Source organism: Danio aesculapii, chromosome 4 (genome assembly GCF_903798145.1).
Source record: "Danio aesculapii chromosome 4, fDanAes4.1, whole genome shotgun sequence".
NCBI classification, from domain to species: Eukaryota; Metazoa; Chordata; class Actinopteri; order Cypriniformes; family Danionidae; genus Danio; species Danio aesculapii.
In genome coordinates, this window is record NC_079438.1 from 18,269,494 (window position 1) to 18,286,745 (window position 17,252).

At 44.1% G+C, this 17,252-nt stretch overlaps 1 protein-coding gene and 1 non-coding gene across 1 annotated transcript; both read left to right on the forward strand.

Annotated features, from left to right (window-relative positions):
* Positions 1–17,252, forward strand: part of LOC130222020 (gastrula zinc finger protein XlCGF57.1-like) — a 752,525-nt gene that overhangs the window by 23,393 nt on the left and 711,880 nt on the right.
* Positions 3,909–4,049, forward strand: LOC130224228 (U4 spliceosomal RNA). The gene has a single exon (XR_008837296.1). It is a non-coding gene; the product is annotated as a U4 spliceosomal RNA (small nuclear RNA).

Here is a 17,252-nt window from a genome sequence, read left to right on the forward strand (position 1 = left end):
AAATTCTTGCTCACGCCCAAGCAGATGTTACACACATGCTGCACCAATTGCAGAAAATGACGGTAACCCAAGCTAAACTTAGCGGGTACCACTGGCGTCCGAAACGATTTTTGGGCGCCTTGCTGGGGGCTGCCGCAGCTGTAGGAACTCTGTTCAACATTGGCATGAGTACCGCTAATGCCGTAAATTTGGCCACAGTAAGGCGGCATGTGGGTGAAATTCAGGCCGAAATACCTGAAATCCGCTAACAGCTCGCAGTCCAGAGCCGTGCCTTACAAACTTTTGGAAAATCACTAAACGTAACTATTACAGTCCTTAACACGCATTATCTGTGCCCTAGTAAGCCCTTCGTTCGCGATAACACTGATGGCATCTGCGGCCTGGAATCGGTTAGACCTGATACCTGGATCTCCAATCATTCGGTCTTGGTCGGCTGCCGATACGGCTCTGTGCGTTTCTACTATTGTTGGCTACGTTGTAACTTTGACGCTCGCCTATCTCCTCCACAAGAGAGTGACCGCCATCCGAGATGCATGTAACAAATGCATACCCGGCAATCGACGCATTTTCCGACGCGAAGAGGTCCAAGAACCTGAGATTTCGTTAACCTTAATCGAGCTGCATCCTCACCGTTTACGATTAGCCAAATAAATTGATTGTCGCAACCCTTGTTAAGGTTCCCCTCAACTGTCAAGTGTTTCTAATACGATTATGCCAATTTGTCTAATACCTTCTCCAGAATTCAGTCTGTGATGGAAATGTTGTTTGTGCCTTGTGTGTGCCTGCTCTTTCCTTTGACTGCCTCTTCTTCCAGTGTCTGCCGATGGTCACTCCAGCAACATCACCATCCAAATGGAGGACTGTAGGAACTCAGCCATATTCTAAGCGGAGTTAAAACCAGCAGTCATGAAAGCCTCACTGCGCCCCTCCGTCTCCTTCTTAATTAAGTATCGCCCAGAGCTTAATTCCAATACACACTCTCCTTCCAACTTTGACTGTCACATGACTATGTTAATTAACTTGCACCCAAAAGAAGAAAGACACATGTGTGTCTCTTCGGGCACGTGATCCTCCCCCCTTCCCTCGTGCTGTAAAGAAGGAGATAACACTCATATTGTGTCGGAACAAAAAGCCAGCACGATTTTTGGACATTTCACATTTAAAAGTGTGTTTGCTCTAATGTTTTGTTGCTAATGGTTGTGTATGTTTTACTACGTATGTAAGCAAGTATGTTCACTATGGGGTGCATGTAAATGAAACGTCATAGCGTGTGTAACGCATGTAATTAACTGTATTTGATAAAGGCCGTGATGTTTGATGTCAAACTAAAGCTATAAAGCTTAAGAGAACATTGGTTTAAATGATAAAACTGTATCTGCAAATAGTAGTTAATTACAGAGCTTTATTTAGTTTTGATAACAGTAAAGTGAAGTTTTATGTCACGGGTCTCCCCATCCCTGTCGGAGACAACAAGGGAAAAGAGGGAGGGTAGACTCGCGAAGTAGCTGTGCCATTGGACAGTCACAGAGTGGGCTGGTCTAAACTCTGGCCACTATAAAACTTTTACGAGGTAAAAGTTTAACATCTTTTGTCTCTTTCGTTTGGCTTCACGAGGGGTTTCTACGCACAAACTTTGCGTTGCATGCTTCCCGTCTTTACAACACGCCTGCCGGACATCGCTCTTGGAAGAAGTACCCGTGTAAAGCCTGCGTCTGTCCGCCGTTACATCACTAAGGCAACGAGACCCAATCACAGGAGCTCCAGCTGCTTCTGTGTACGTTCGCGACTCGCATGAACTCAGTCTGACCCTGTTTTGCTTGTATAACCGCTTTCCCGTGAACACTCGGACGCAGCCCCGTCCAGCGGTAGGGTCAGTCATTCAACTTCTCTGAACTCTTACTTCCTAAGTCTCGTAATTCTGCCGGAGCAGCCACTGGAGGAATTCCCATTCGACAAACTTCCCGCGTGCTGACGTCAAATTCTCTGTCACCGGGACAGGGAGTCCCACGCTCCAGAAGACGAAGGAAAACCCTCTCCAACAAAGGACATCCCCGCCACGTCAACGCACTGCAACCAATCGGCTTCGCCGGAGTTTCCCTCAACCAGCTGACGAGTGTGACTGGTCAACAAAACGCAAGTAACACAAACAACGTTCACTCCTTGCTGAAGCTGGTGTTAAATTTAAGCAGTAAACCTTAGTCAGATTCTCTGCTTGGTGGTTTTCTCAGGTTGAAATGCTAAAAACTTAGCAAGTGCGAGACGTTTGGGACTCTTTGTCGTTCATCCTCAGTCATTCACCCATTCCAGAACTGTGTGTGTGTGTGTGTGTGTGTGTGTGTGTGTGTGTGTGTGTGTGTATCTGTACGTTTGTCCTGTAGTTTACTGTGTGTTTAGCTTAATAAACTTGTGTTTCATTTTAAGATCCTTGTCGGAGTTGTATGTGTTTCTAAGTTACTGCCTCAGCTATATGGTCTTGCTACCTTGCTTGTATAAATACTGAAATCCTGTTTTATATTATTAATGTTGGCCACGTAATAATATAACATAGATTTACTAAAGCTAAAATCACGCTGCTTACTTCTATTAGGGTGGACCAATAGATGACGTAAGTGTACGTGTTAACCTGTTTCTGACTGTGAGTCAGTCATTTGAATCTTCTGATTCGAATTCCCGAGCTAATGAGCTCCGGACATAATGTACTGGACATATGTACCGGACATATTAGATGGTCCAGGCACTACAATAGATTAGCAGTCCATCACCTCAACCACTCGGCCACCTCGTCATGCATTTAGCTTCTTTCCAGATGGGGGCTGGACTATGGCACATAAGTTTGTATTTGCAGCTATTTTCGCTAAATATTACATACAATTTTGCCATAAACATCCTTTAAGGCGCTGAGAGGTGCAAGTAAGAAACCTTAGACAGAAGCAGTTGCCTCTCTCAAAACAGTGAAACTATGAGGATGGGATTTAAACCAGAACTTGCAGAGTACACCATACTAACCTAAGCACTCGGCCACCTCGTCACGTGTAAGCACAGCGTTGTGCTAGAGAAAGGATTAACTTTTGGGATTCGAATGGATGTTCTTACAGAAAAGATGAAGATAAAGGTTGTCATAAGGAGCTTTATCAGTAGCTCTGATCAGTGCCCCAGAGTTAAGGCTGATTTATACCTCGGCGTCAAGCTCACGCGTATGCTACGGCGCAGCCTACACGTGGTTGCATAGCGAATTTGAGCCACTTGCACATTAAGGAAGCGTTCAGAAAAAAACAAAACACCAGCGAAGAAACTCAACACAGAGAAACATAAACACCTACTGCCAGCTAGCGTTTCGGAAGTGTATTGCAGAGCAACAGAAACAGTGCGCAGAAGTATAAGCGCAAGGCTTGCGCCATGGATCACGCTGATCACTTGACACAGAAGTATAAACCAGGCTTTATTGTTCAACATTAACTGCAACATGTTTCTTCTGGTTTTGTTGGAGAGAAACTAGACAGAATGCCTGAGTCTAAAAACGGCAGCATAGCTGACCTTGGATTTCTGTCAAAATATGGTTTCAGTGCCCTTGCATTCTTCATTACCTTACCCCAATCCCTGTACAGCCCAATAAATACATCCCAATCTCATCCCTTTTCTCTGCTGTTCAGCGTTGTGACTCCGCCCCCTTTACCAGATTACCCACAATTCTCTTCTCCCAGATTCACACAAGTAGTGTATACTTTTCTTTAAGTAAAAATGAAACAATGTATAAGTAATTATTTTTGGACAAATCAATACCCAGTTCTGCTGACACAGCATGCACTCATTGGTGCCAGAGGGCTGATTGCTGGCAGTTTAAAGTTTGATGCCACCTTGTCGTTGCATGTCCAGATTGGTGCACAGAAGAGTTCATAGCTGTTACAGCTATTCTTTCGCAGAGGCAATATCGTAGCCTATGAGGTTCATCTGAGGCGTGATCATTGCTGGTTGAAAACTTTACCCAATACCTCGCTGAGATTACTTGAAATACAGTCAGCTCTGGCAATTTTTGTCAGCCTTTTAGTAGGCTTAATGTTCTGTTGAATAGGATAGCTGTGCTTCTGATCTATAACATGTTACAACTTTCGTTGAGCTCCTAGACATGCAGCAGGCTGGATTAACCTGTACCATAACATTCTTCAGAATGCTAAGAGGGTGCGAGAAAAAACACCGTCCATGAAAGCACCGGGCTCTCTCAAACACCAGAGCAAATGAGCAACAAGGATGGGATTCAAACCCACACATGCAGAGCACAATGGATTAGAAGTGCATCACCTTAACTACTCAGCCATCTCATCAGCACAATTGATTAGCAGTCCATCGCCTTAACCACTCGGCCACCTTGTCACATATGTTCTTGCTTTCCTGATGGAGGCTGGACTGTGGCACATATGTGTATATGTATGTTCCTGCAACTATTTTGCAAAAATATTCGGTAAGATGACATTCAATTTTGCCATAACATGCTTCGAAGCACAAAGATGGTGCCAGTAAGATACTTTCCACAGAAGCACCAGGCTCTCTTAAGTCAAAAACAAGGATGGGATTCAAACCCATGTGTGCAGAGCACAATGGATTAGCAGTCCATCTCCTTAACCATTCAGCCACCTCTTCATATATGCAGCCATTTTCCTGATGGGGGCTGGACTATGGCATACATGTATGTATTTGCAAATATTTTCGGTAAAGACGACATTAAATTTTGCAACAACATTCTTGAAAACGCTAAGAGGGTGTGAGTAAAACACCTTCCACGGCTCTCTCAAACACCAGAGCAAATGAGCAACAAGAATGGGATTCAAACTCACACGTGTATAGCTCAATAGGTTAGCAGTCCATCGCCTTAACCGCTCAGCCACCTCATCACATATGTTCCCACTTTCATGATGGAGGCTGTATGTTTCTGCAGCTATTAGATGATAAAGAACTCATCTAGGAGATGAACTACATGTGAACGCCGTAGTTATTGGCGAGAATCCAGCAAATAGCTTCTGAAGCATAAATATGTAGTGGCTACTTCTGCGTCCGAATGTTAAACACACTGCGAAATAAAATTGTGATCTCTGATTAATGCCAGAAATCAGGAGATGTCAGAAATCTGGATTTAATTGAATTACTTTAAAGGGCACATAGGTTACCCCTTTTTACAGATTTAAGATAAGACTTTGTGTCTCCAGAATGTGTCTGTAAAGTTTCAGCTCAAAACAACCATCAGAGTATTTGTTATAGCTGTCTGAAGTGTTTGTAATATAGCCAGTAAAACTTGCTGTTTTTTTTTGTACTGGGCCTTTAAGGCTAGTCCTCCCCGCCCACTGTTCCCACGTGCCTGTGAGCAACATGCCTCAATCGCCGCCCTCGTCTGCCTAAGAAAGCAGATCTCATGTCGCGTCTGTGAGAAATACTACAGTAAGAACTTTACCAATCAATATTTGATGCATTTTTTGTGAGTTTCAACCATGAGTCACACACAATGTTGTTACAAAGTTCATGCGCACACACAGCGAGGACACGCACACACACACACATAGCGCAGACACACACCAATAGCGCAGACAAATAAACCTGATTTAACGTCCACAAACTGGGATTGAAGCATCTTCTTTTTTAATTGTTCTGACACGCGGCTGTGCTGATGAAGAAAGGCCAAGCTAAATTGCTGTAATTCATTACACACATGCTCTGTTTTAAAACATTTTAAACTTGTAAAACTCACTCTTGATCACATTTGATGATGATTGATGATCCTAGCAAACTGAACAGACCTTTTATTCCCGGTTGCTTTGCGCACGTCTAGTCTTATTGATGTGATTATACATGTGACTACTGGGACATGTTAATATGCACAGCTATGTCAAGTTGCGGTCGATCTGAAAACCGCTCCAATTGGTCCACCGTTTTTATGTTGTTAAATTTGAAAAAAAAAGGACTGGGTGTGTTTATATCACCCTAATATGACAGTCTATACTCTATATCTACACACATGTCTGTGCAAACAGCTTGAAAAGTAGATTTTTCACCATAGGTGCCCTTTAAAGGCGAAGGTAACGTCGACTTTAGCAAGCCAAGCGTTGCGGCTGACTAGTTTAATTAGAGAGATTGCTTGGTTTATGGCATGGTAATTTAAAGCATCTTTGTACTGTTCTCTTTATATGTTTGCTTTCTTTGCGTGAAATATAAATAAACAGCCAGCCAAACTCTGTTCAAGAGCCAGGATATGATCTTCTTGCTCCCTTTAAAACTATAAATGAAATTAAGGAAATATACAATATTAATTATAAATGTTACAACAAGTTATTATCAATTTAAGATACAAAATGTATGCTGATTCATTGCCAAGTCTGAAGCCTATAATGCATTAGTGTAGATTAGCACTAACAATCATCTTCTATCATACATCTAACTGAACATATTCTACTACAATATAAAATAAAACAGATTAAACATTCAGACAAACTTACAGCCAATGCTTTCGGCAGGATTTAGAAGATGACTGAATTGATTCACGTGCGTTCTGCCTTAAGCCTGGTTTATACTTCTGCGTCAAGTAATCAGTGTGACCCATGGCCCATGCAACGCGCGTAGCTGTGCAATTATACTTCAGCGCGCTTTTTCTGTTGTTCTGCAATAACACTTCCGAAACGCTAGTTGGCAGTGAGGTGTTTATGTTCCTCATTGTCGAGTTTCTTCGCTGGTGTTTTGTTTTTTCTGAACGCTTCCTTAATGTACAAGTGGCTTAAAACTCGCTCATTTTGAGGCAGGAACCGGGAGGCGTGCAACAACTTTTACCATGAGGTTAACACAACTTTCCATCTGGAGCTCCTTCACGGGACTCCACACTTGTAAACAATCGCTCCATCGGGCTCGCGCAGCTCTCGTTCCCACCCAGACTCATCAGCGCTACCAAGCCGACCAATCACAGAGCTTGCGCTATGTGTCGTTGCGACGTGTAGTTACATTTTTTGAGAGGTGCGCGTCAGCGACGCCGACGGCCACGGCGTAGGGCTATGCGTCAATGTGGAGGCTGCGCCGTAGCATATAGCCTGTTTGTAGCTTTGGCCTGCTAGCACCGCTGGTCAGCTAAAGCTACCAACCTCTTTCACTCATTTATTTTCTCACTTTCTGGCTTTGCTCTTCACCTTGTACAATGTCGCTTGCGTGTCTGTCCTTGAGTGCAGGAGAGTCATCGATGGAGGCGCTGGAGCTGGAGCTGGAAGCAGTGGAGTCCCAGATTCGCTCGCTGGAGACGAAGCGAGAGGGCATCAGGGCTCTGCTCTTAACCCGTACTCGCTCGTCTGAGGTAAGTGTCCGATACAACGACAATCTCCCAGTTTCTTCAACCCCGCTTGTTTCTCTGTCCAGGCCCAGCGCACCGAGGACGCGGTGCACCCAGGCGTCGTTCACGCCGACTCCCGGCTACCACGGCCCCTGGGTGCAACCGCGTAAGGTGCTTGCCAGGTCCTGGGGCAGAACGTCTCCTCCTCCGGTGTTCGAGATCCCCACGGAGAACCGCTTCGCCCCTCTCCGCGAGACGGGTCGCGATGTTGCCATCATTGGCGACTCAATCGTCCGCCACGTCTGCTCCACTTCCTCCAAAGGTAACAAAGTACGCACTTTCTGCTTCCCTGGTGCCCGAGTTAAGAATATTTCTGCACAGATACCTACTATCCTGAGCGCTGCCGAGAGCCTCGGTGCCGCCGTCCTCCATGTGGGGACGAACGACACCGGGCTCCGGCAGACGGAGATCCTGAAGAAGGACTTCAGGAGCCTGATCGAGACGGTTCGACGCACTTCGCCCGCCACGCAGATCATCGTTTCTGGACCGCTTCCTACCTACCGCCGAGGAAATGAAAGTTTCAGTAGACTTTTTGCTCTGAATGAATGGCTATTAACATGGTGTGAAGAACAGAAATTGCTTTTTGCCAATAACTGGAATCTTTTCTGGGAGCGTCCTAGGCTTTTCCGCGCTGATGGGCTGCACCCCAGTCGAGCTGGAGCTGAACTCCTGTCGGACAACATCACCAGAATACTTCGCTCTATCTGACTAGTAAGTAAAAATTCACAAAATTCACAATTTAGCCACACAGACTCCTATTCGTCCCACATAAATAACAGTAATGCATACCTAACTAACCACATAGAGACTGTGTCTGTTCCTCGTATTATTAGATCAAGAAACAAACGTACTGTGTGCTCCAGAAATAATCTATTAAGAATTAAACCAGAAAAAACACTAAAAAGTGAAAATACAAATTTCATGAAGCTTGGTCTCCTAAACATCAGGTCACTAGCACCTAAAGCACTTATCATAAATGAAATAATAACAGATAACAATCTTAATGCACTCTGTCTCACTGAAACCTGGCTGAAACAAAATGACTATATTAGTTTAAATGAGGCAACTCCTCCAGGATTCTTATATAAACATGAGGCTCGTCAAACTGGTCGTGGTGGTGGAGTCGCGTCAATCTTTAGTGATATTCTTAATGTTAATCAGAGAAACGGACTTATGTTTAGCTCCTTTGAAGTACTAGCGCTTAATGTTGTCCTTCCAAACACTATGCAAAAACCTATGTTATCTCTCGCTCTAATCACCATATATAGACCTCCAGGACCCTATGTCAATTTTCTAAAAGAGTTTTCTGATTTTATCTCTGACTTACTAGTTAAAACTGATAAAATACTAATTGTAGGAGACTTTAACATCCACATAGATGACGCTAACGACACATTAGGGCTCGCGTTTACGGACTTGCTGGTCTCACTAGGAATAAAGCAAAATGTTATTGGTCCAACTCATCGCCTAAAGCATACACTAGATCTAATTCTGTCTTATGGAATTGAGGTCACTGATGTAGACATTATACCACAAAGTGATGATATTACAGACCACTACCTCTTACTATATAAGCTGTGTTTACCTGAAATTAGCAGATCCGCTCCGATATATCGTCCTAGTAGAACTATTGTTCCATCCACTAAAGATGAATTTATAAATAACTTACCTGATCTTTCTCTACTTCGAAATGCACCCGCAAACGCAAATGACCTTGATGTAGTAACCAGCAGTATGGATGCCATCTTTACTAGCACTTTAAATACTGTGGCACCCATCAAACTAAAAAAGGCTAGAGAGAATAAAACTACACCGTGGTATAATAGTCATACCCGCGCTCTCAAAACAGCAACCCGTGTCCTGGAACGTAAATGGAAAAAAACTAATTTAGAAGTCTTTAGAATTGCATACAAAGACAGTATGTCCAGCTATAGGAGGGCTTTAAAATCTGCCAGGGCTGAGCACCTCCGCAAACTGATAGAAAATAATCAAAACAATCCTAGATTCTTATTTAACACCATCGCTAAATTAACAAATAATCGGTCATCTTTGGAACAAAACGTTCCACCGCAAATTAGTAGTGATGACTTCATGAATTTATTCAGTGATAAAATAGAAGGCTTTAGACAGAAAATAGGAGATATTAAACTTTCTGCACCGCCTTATACTTCAGATCCAGTAAACAAATATATAAACAAATAAATAACCTACAGTGCTTTAAAATCATAGAACAGGAAGAGCTAGACAAAATTATAAATAGCTCTAAATCAGCTACGTGTATATTGGACCCAATTCCAACAAAGTTACTGAAAGAATTGCTACCTGTTATAGGAGAACCTCTTCTTAACATTATCAACTCTTCTTTATCTTTAGGCCATGTTCCAAATCCTTACAAGTTAGCTGTTATTAAACCTATTATTAAGAAACCACAACTGGAACCCAGCAACTTAGCTAATTATAGGCCTATTTCAAACCTTCCATTTATATCTAAATACTAGAAAAAGTTGTTTCTGCTCAATTATGCTCCTTTCTGCAGACCAACAATGTTTTTGAAGTGTTTCAGTCAGGTTTCAGAGCTCATCACAGTACAGAAACTGCATTAGTGAAAATAACCAACGATTTACTCTTAGCTGCTGACCAAGGGTGCATCTCGCTATTAGTTCTACTCGATCTTAGTGCGGCATTTGACACCATTGACCATGGTATCCTTATTAATCGCTTAAAGTCTACAGGTGTCCAGGGACAGGCCCTACAATGGTTTAAGTCATACTTATCTGACCGTTACCAGTTTGTAAATATAAATGGACAACCTTCACAAATCAGCCCAGTAAAATACGGGGTGCCTCAAGGATCAGTTTTAGGCCCTTTACTGTTTACAATATACATGCTACCCCTGGGAGACATTATTAGAAGACATGGGATCAGCTTTCACTGCTATGCAGATGATACTCAATTATATATTTCAACTAAACCTGACGAGACGTCTAATCTGTCCAAGCTAACTGGGTGTATTAAAGATGTTAAAGACTGGATGACCAACAATTATCTTCTCTTAAACTCAGACAAAACAGAATTATTACTTATTGGGCCTAAATCCTGTACACAGCAGATCTCACAACTCGATCTACAATTAGAGGGATACAAAGTTAGCGTTAGTTCTACTATAAAAGATCTGGGTGTCATATTAGACAGCAATTTAACTTTTAAAAATCATATTTCCCATGTCACAAAAACTGCTTTCTTTCATCTGAGAAATATCGCTAAGTTACGAAGTATTCTATCCATCTCAGATGCAGAAAAGCTAGTCCATGCTTTTATGACTTCTAGGCTGGACTACTGTAATACTCTGTTTGCTGGCTGCCCAGCATCCTCTATTAACGAACTTCAATTAGTACAAAATGCAGCTGCCAGAGTTCTAACCAGGTCTAGAAAATTTGATCACATCACCCCAATTTTATCCTCCTTACACTGGCTGCCTGTTAAGTTTCGTATTGAATTTAAAATATTGCTTCTTACATATAAAGCTCTAAATAATCTAGCTCCTGCTTATCTAACCAATCTTCTGTCTCGCTACAATCCAACTCGCTCTTTAAGATCTCAAAACTCAGGACTTCTGGTAGTACCTAGAATAGCAAAGTCGAGTAAAGGAGGTCGAGCCTTCTCATTTATAGCTCCTAAACTCTGGAACAGCCTTCCTGATAATGTCCGAGGCTCAGACACACTCTCCCAATTCAAAACTAGATTAAAGACCTATCTGTTCAGTAAAGCATACACTTAGTGCACCACTTAGGGGGCTTCCACACAGGTTATGCATCTTGCTGATATACACTGTGAACATCAGCTACGCTAATTATTTTCTTTATTCTCCATTTCCACCTGGGGATACTCTTCCCGAGGCCCTCAGACTATGCAGAGTAACTGATTCGATCCAAGACCAACGACGAGATGATCCCAAGGCTTCCATATCCTGGACCTGGCCGAATCCTGAACAACTACTGCGATGGTCATGGAAGAATGGAGAACATGAGACTGTTTCCTATGACGCTCCAGAGACAGACGAGTCTTCGCTGAGGCCAGCTTCCAGCCTCCGCCACTGAGACTGCAGCTCTGCACAAGACGTTTGGCCAGCGGAGAAATTAAAATGGTCGTGCCCAACTGAGCCTGGTTTCTCTCAAGGTTTTTTTTCTTCACTTCCGCCTTTAGTGAAGTTTTTTTTCCCTCTCCGCTGTCGCCACTGGCTTGCATGGTTCAGGATCTGTAGAGCTGCGCATCGTTGGATTTGCTCTTCAATATTTGGACTCTCAGTAGTGATTATTAAACCACACTGAACTGAGCTAAACTGAACTGAACTTAAACACTACAAACTTAACTACACTGTTCCTATTTACTGTGACCTTTTATGTGAAGCTGCTTTGACACAATCTACATTGTATAAGCGCTATACAAATAAAGGTGAATTGAATTGAATTGAATATGCGTGCGCTTGACGCAGCAGTATAAATCAGCCTTCACTAGTCCATTGCTTTTATTTCTCTAAAGCGCAAAGCTGCCGGAAATGCATCAAAATAAAAGTCCTGGCATAAAGACTTGTATACAATAGCAACAGGAAAAAGAAACTTATACTAGAATAACAGTGCATTATGAAAAATATAATACAGTTGTATTCAAACATCCAACATGAACAGTACACAGTCTTTAGAGGCAGGACAATTTTCGTTAGGCAGAATGATGCTGTTAATGCTGGAAAAGGCGGAATTAGGACATGGAAGATGCATTATTAGTCGTTTTTACCAGAAATATTCTAATGCCCACTTCAGTAGGGCTGATGTGAATATGCTAAACGGGAGAGCGAAAATGGACCGATCATGAATTAAACTCTATGATTTCTGGTTCAGCGTTGGTGGAGGGCAGGCGAGGTTGTAGGAAAGGAGCGCCGAGATACCGGGGTGGGATCTATTAGACCTGAATGAGAAATTCAAAAAAGTTAGATCAGGATGCAAACGTAATTCAGTAAAAAAAATGTGAAATATTGACAGAAGTAGACAAGTTCTTGTTTTCATTAGACTTAGCACTTGACTGACGATGTGTGCGTCGCCGCAGTAGTGAGAGTAGGAGGAAGAGCGGGGATATAGCAAGGTATATATATATATATATATATATATATATATATATATATATATATATATATATATATATATATATATATATATGTATATATATATGTATATATATATGTATATGTATATGTATATATATATATGTATATATGTATATATGTATATATGTATATATGTATATATATATATATATATATGTATATATATATATGTATATATGTATATATATATGTATATATGTATATATATATATGTATATATATATGTATATATGTGTATATGTATATATGTATATATATATATATATATGTATATATGTATATATATATATATATATATATATATATATATATATGTATATATGTGTATATATATGTATATATATATATATATATATATATATATATATATATATATATATGTATATATGTGTATATATATGTATATATGTTATGAAGCGGACAGGAGACAGAGGTAAGGAAACGTTAGGGTGTTTATTAAATGACAACAAGGAGCACATGAAGGATAGCCAGGAGGATCAGGAATGATGTTGGGGTCTTTTCCTCCGTGGCTGGGTAACAGGAATACACGAGGATGGACAGCACACACCAGATACAGCTGACAGAGGATGACACAGACTTGGAAGGACTGGAAGACAGGACGATTCGGGAGGACCAGGAAGACTAGGAGGAATACAAAGAGAACAGGTAAGTAAATCGTTTGTTTTAGCTGAGGATGACTACGCTGAGTGGTCGCTCAGTTGTCCGCTTTCGTCGAGACGAGCCCGGACAATGAGCGACTGGAGTGCTGTGCTTTTATCTGGTGCTCGTGAATGTGATGCAGCTGTGTGCTCATTAGAAGTCAGGTGATGGTGATCTTCGTGAGTGGGGGTCGTGAGAGCCTGACCAATCCATGACAGTACCCCCCTCCCCAGGGCCCGCTCCTGAGGGCCGACACCTCCGACGCCGTGGTGGTCTCCCTCTGCCTCTAGGCGCTGGGAACTCAGGGTGGCTCTCATGAAACTCCACCATGAGACTAGGATCGAGAATATCAGCTCTGGGAACCCATGTCCTTTCTTCGGGGCCGTACCCTTCCCAGTCCACCAGGTACTCCAACTGGCCACCACGACGTCGGGAACGCAAGATCTCCTTCACTGCGTAGACGGCTCCTTCTTCTAGGAGCAGTGGAGGAGGGGGTTCCTCTTCGTGGTCAGGCTCTGTGGAGGGAAGAACAGGATCGTGATAGGGTTTCAGGAGTGATACGTGGAATGTAGGGTGAATACGGTAGTGAGAGGGTAATTGTAGTTTGTAGGTGACGGGGTTAACCTGTTCCACGATGGTGAAGGGACCAACAAATCGGGGACTTAACTTGCGAGAGGGCAGTCGCATGCGTATGTCCCGGGTGGATAGCCACACCTTTTGTCCGGGTGTGTATCTGGGTTCTTCAGACCTTCTCCTATCGGCGGTTACCTTGCTTCGACGGACTGCCCTCTGCAGATGTTGATGAGCCTCGTCCCAGACTCTCTCGCTCTCCCGGAACCAGTGATCCACTGCGGGGACATCAGATGGTTCGCCATCCCAGGGAAAGAGCGGTGGTTGGAAGCCCAGGACGCACTGGAATGGCGTGAGTCCGGTGGAGGGTTGCCGCAGTGAATTTTGGGCATATTCTGCCCAGCCCAAATACTGGCTCCAGGAGTTCTGGTGACCACTGCAGAAGGTCCTCAGGAACCGTCCCACCTCCTGAATCTTCCTCTCTGTCTGCCCGTTGGTTTGGGGATGATATCCAGAAGAGAGGCTGACGGCCACACCTAGGAGCTTGAAGAAGGCTTTCCATAGACGTGAGATGAACTGTGGACCTCTGTCCGACACAATATCTTCTGGAATACCAAATGACCTGAAGACTTGATTAAAGATATTGTCGGCAGTTTCAAAGGCTGTGGGAAGACCTTTCAGAGGGATTAGTTTGACAAACTTTGAGAATCTATCTACTATGACTAGAATACAGGTATTACCTTCTGACGAAGGGAGGTCAGTGATAAAGTCCACTCCTAGGTGTGACCAGGGACGGTTCGGAATCGGCAAGGGATGGAGCTTTCCAGCGGGTAGATGACGTGGGCTCTTGGATTGGGCACAGTCCTTACAGCCCTGAACATATTGCCTCACATCCCTTGCCATGTTTGGCCACCAGAATCGTTGGGATACTAGCGAGAGAGTATTGTTGATCCCTGGATGTCCAGTGCCTAGCGAGGTATGTAAGGAGTGGATCAGATCTACCCGGTGTTCAGGTGGTATGAACTGCCGATGAGGAGGGCATCCCGGCGGAGCAGGGGCTTCCGGAGTGGCAACGACTGGAGGAGCGTTCCAGGTGATCGGACAAATGGAGATGTGTTCGGGAAGAATCTTCGTTGGGAGTTCTTCATGATCGTGATGCTCGTGTAAACGAGAGAGAGCGTCTGCTCTTAGATTCTTGGGTCCTGGACGATAGGAAATGGAGAAATCAAAACGTGAGAAGAAAAAGTGACCATCTGGCTTGACGTGGACATAGTCTCTTGGCCTCTTTGATGTATTGGAGGTTTTTGTGATCTGTGATCACCTGGAACGGATGTTTGGCTCCCTCCAACCAGTGACGCCACTCCTCCAAGGCTAGCTTGATTGCTAGAAGCTCCCTGTCTCCTATGCTGTAATTCTGCTCCGCCGGGCTCAACTTCCGAGAGAAATAGGCACAGGGATGCAGTCGGGGCGGTGTATCATGATGTTGAGATAATACTGCCCCGACGCCGGTGGTGGATGCGTCCACTTCCACCACGAAAGGAAGATTTGGGTCAGGATGAGTCAGGAGTGGGGCCCTTGTGAACTCCTTCTTAAGAAGGCGGAAGGCTGCGGCTGCTTCTTTGGTCCACTCCAGTCCTTTGGGGTTACCCTTGAGGAGATTAGTGAGAGGTGATGTAATCCTGCTGTAGTCCTTGATAAACCGTCTATAAAAGTTAGCAAACCCAAGAAACCTCTGGAGCTCCTTAATGGAAGTGGGTTCTGACCAGGATAGAACAGCCTCAATTTTCTTCCCATCCATACGTATACCGGTTTGGTCAATGATGTATCCCAAGAAATGAATCGACTTCTGGTGGAATGAGCATTTCTCCGCTTTGAGGTAGAGGTGATGTTCTCTCAATGTGTGTAGGACCTCCGCAACGTGTTGGCGATGTTCGGCCTCACTCCGGGAGTAAATGAGGATGTCATCTATGTACACTATTACACAGTGGTGAAGAAACTCCCGGAGGACTTCATGAATGAAGTTTTGGAATACGGAGGGGGCGTTGACCAGACCGTAAGGCATGACCTCATATTCATAGTGGCCAGTAGGGGTCACGAATGCTGTCTTCCATTGGTCCCCCTCACGTATTCTTATCAGATTATACGCGCTGCGGAGGTCCAATTTAGTGAAGACTTTAGCTTCTCGGAGCTGTTCCAAAGCGGCTGGTACCAGAGGAAGGGGATATCGGTATTTTACTGTACCGTTATTTAGGACCCTGTAGTCGATGCATGGACGCAGCCCTCCGTCCTTCTTGGCCACAAAGAAGAAGCTTGAGGCGGCTGGTGATTTTGAGTGACGTATGTACCCCTGACTCAGAGCTTCCCTTATGTAATCTTCCATTGCCTGATTCTCTGGAAGCGAGAGCGGGTAGATCCTACCTCTTGGCAACTGGGCATCTGGAACTAGGTCGATCGCGCAGTCCCATGGCCGATGCGGCGGTAGCTGGGAAGCTCTCTTGGGGCAGAAGACATCATGAAAGGAGCTGTACTCCTTAGGAATGTGGATAGACTGCTTCTCAGGAGGGCTCTCGACCGATGTTGCAAACAAAGAAATGGGGGTTCCGACCTTGAAGAGGGAGATTTGGAAAACAGGCAGGTGTACATCCAGATCCCCATTTCTTTATCTCTCCTGTGCCCCAAGAGATGATGGGATCGTGCTTCACCAGCCACGGGCGCCCTAGAATGATGTCCATATTTGCACCCTCCAGAACCAGAAATTGAATCCTCTCTTGATGTAACAACCCCACTTGAAGAAGGATGTCTTCGCATTGTCGATGGATACGGGTCGAAGATCGAGTGCACTGGGTTATCGGTTGTATCTGGTATATATGCGAGGACGCCTCAGTACGGAGGTGGAGTTGACGACAGAGGGATTGGGAGATGAAGTTCCCTGCTGACCCGGAGTCGATGAGGGCTGTGACAAGGAGAGAAATAGAGGCAGTAGTTATTTGTACGGTGGTAGTAAGTGGTTTACATTGTTCAATATTCGTACTGAATACACTCACTGAAGTCCGAATGGGACGAAGGGGACACTCCATACGGGTGTGTCCACTGACACCGCAGTATAGACACAGACCCCGGGTCAGCCTCCTCTGTCGTTCCGCTGATGTCAGTCTTCCAGACTCTATTATCATGGGTTCTGGTTCTGGAGAGGCTGTTGACTCAGGCGATTGGAGGAGTGCAGACGAGGGGGTGATGGTGTCCTGTTGATAGGAACGGAGACGATCGGAACATCGGAGAGAATGTTGGATGAATCTCTCCAGACCCATTGTATCATCTAATGTGGCCAGTTGGATTCGGAGAGTGGGTTCCAAGCCGAGCCGGTACGTGGTCAACAACGATCTCTCATTCCATCCACTTGCAGCTGCTAGAGTGCGAAACCGGAGAGCATATTCCTGTGTAGATAGAGTACCTTGCTTTAGATGATACAGCTGCTCTCCAGCGGCTACTTCCCCATCAGAACGTCCAAAC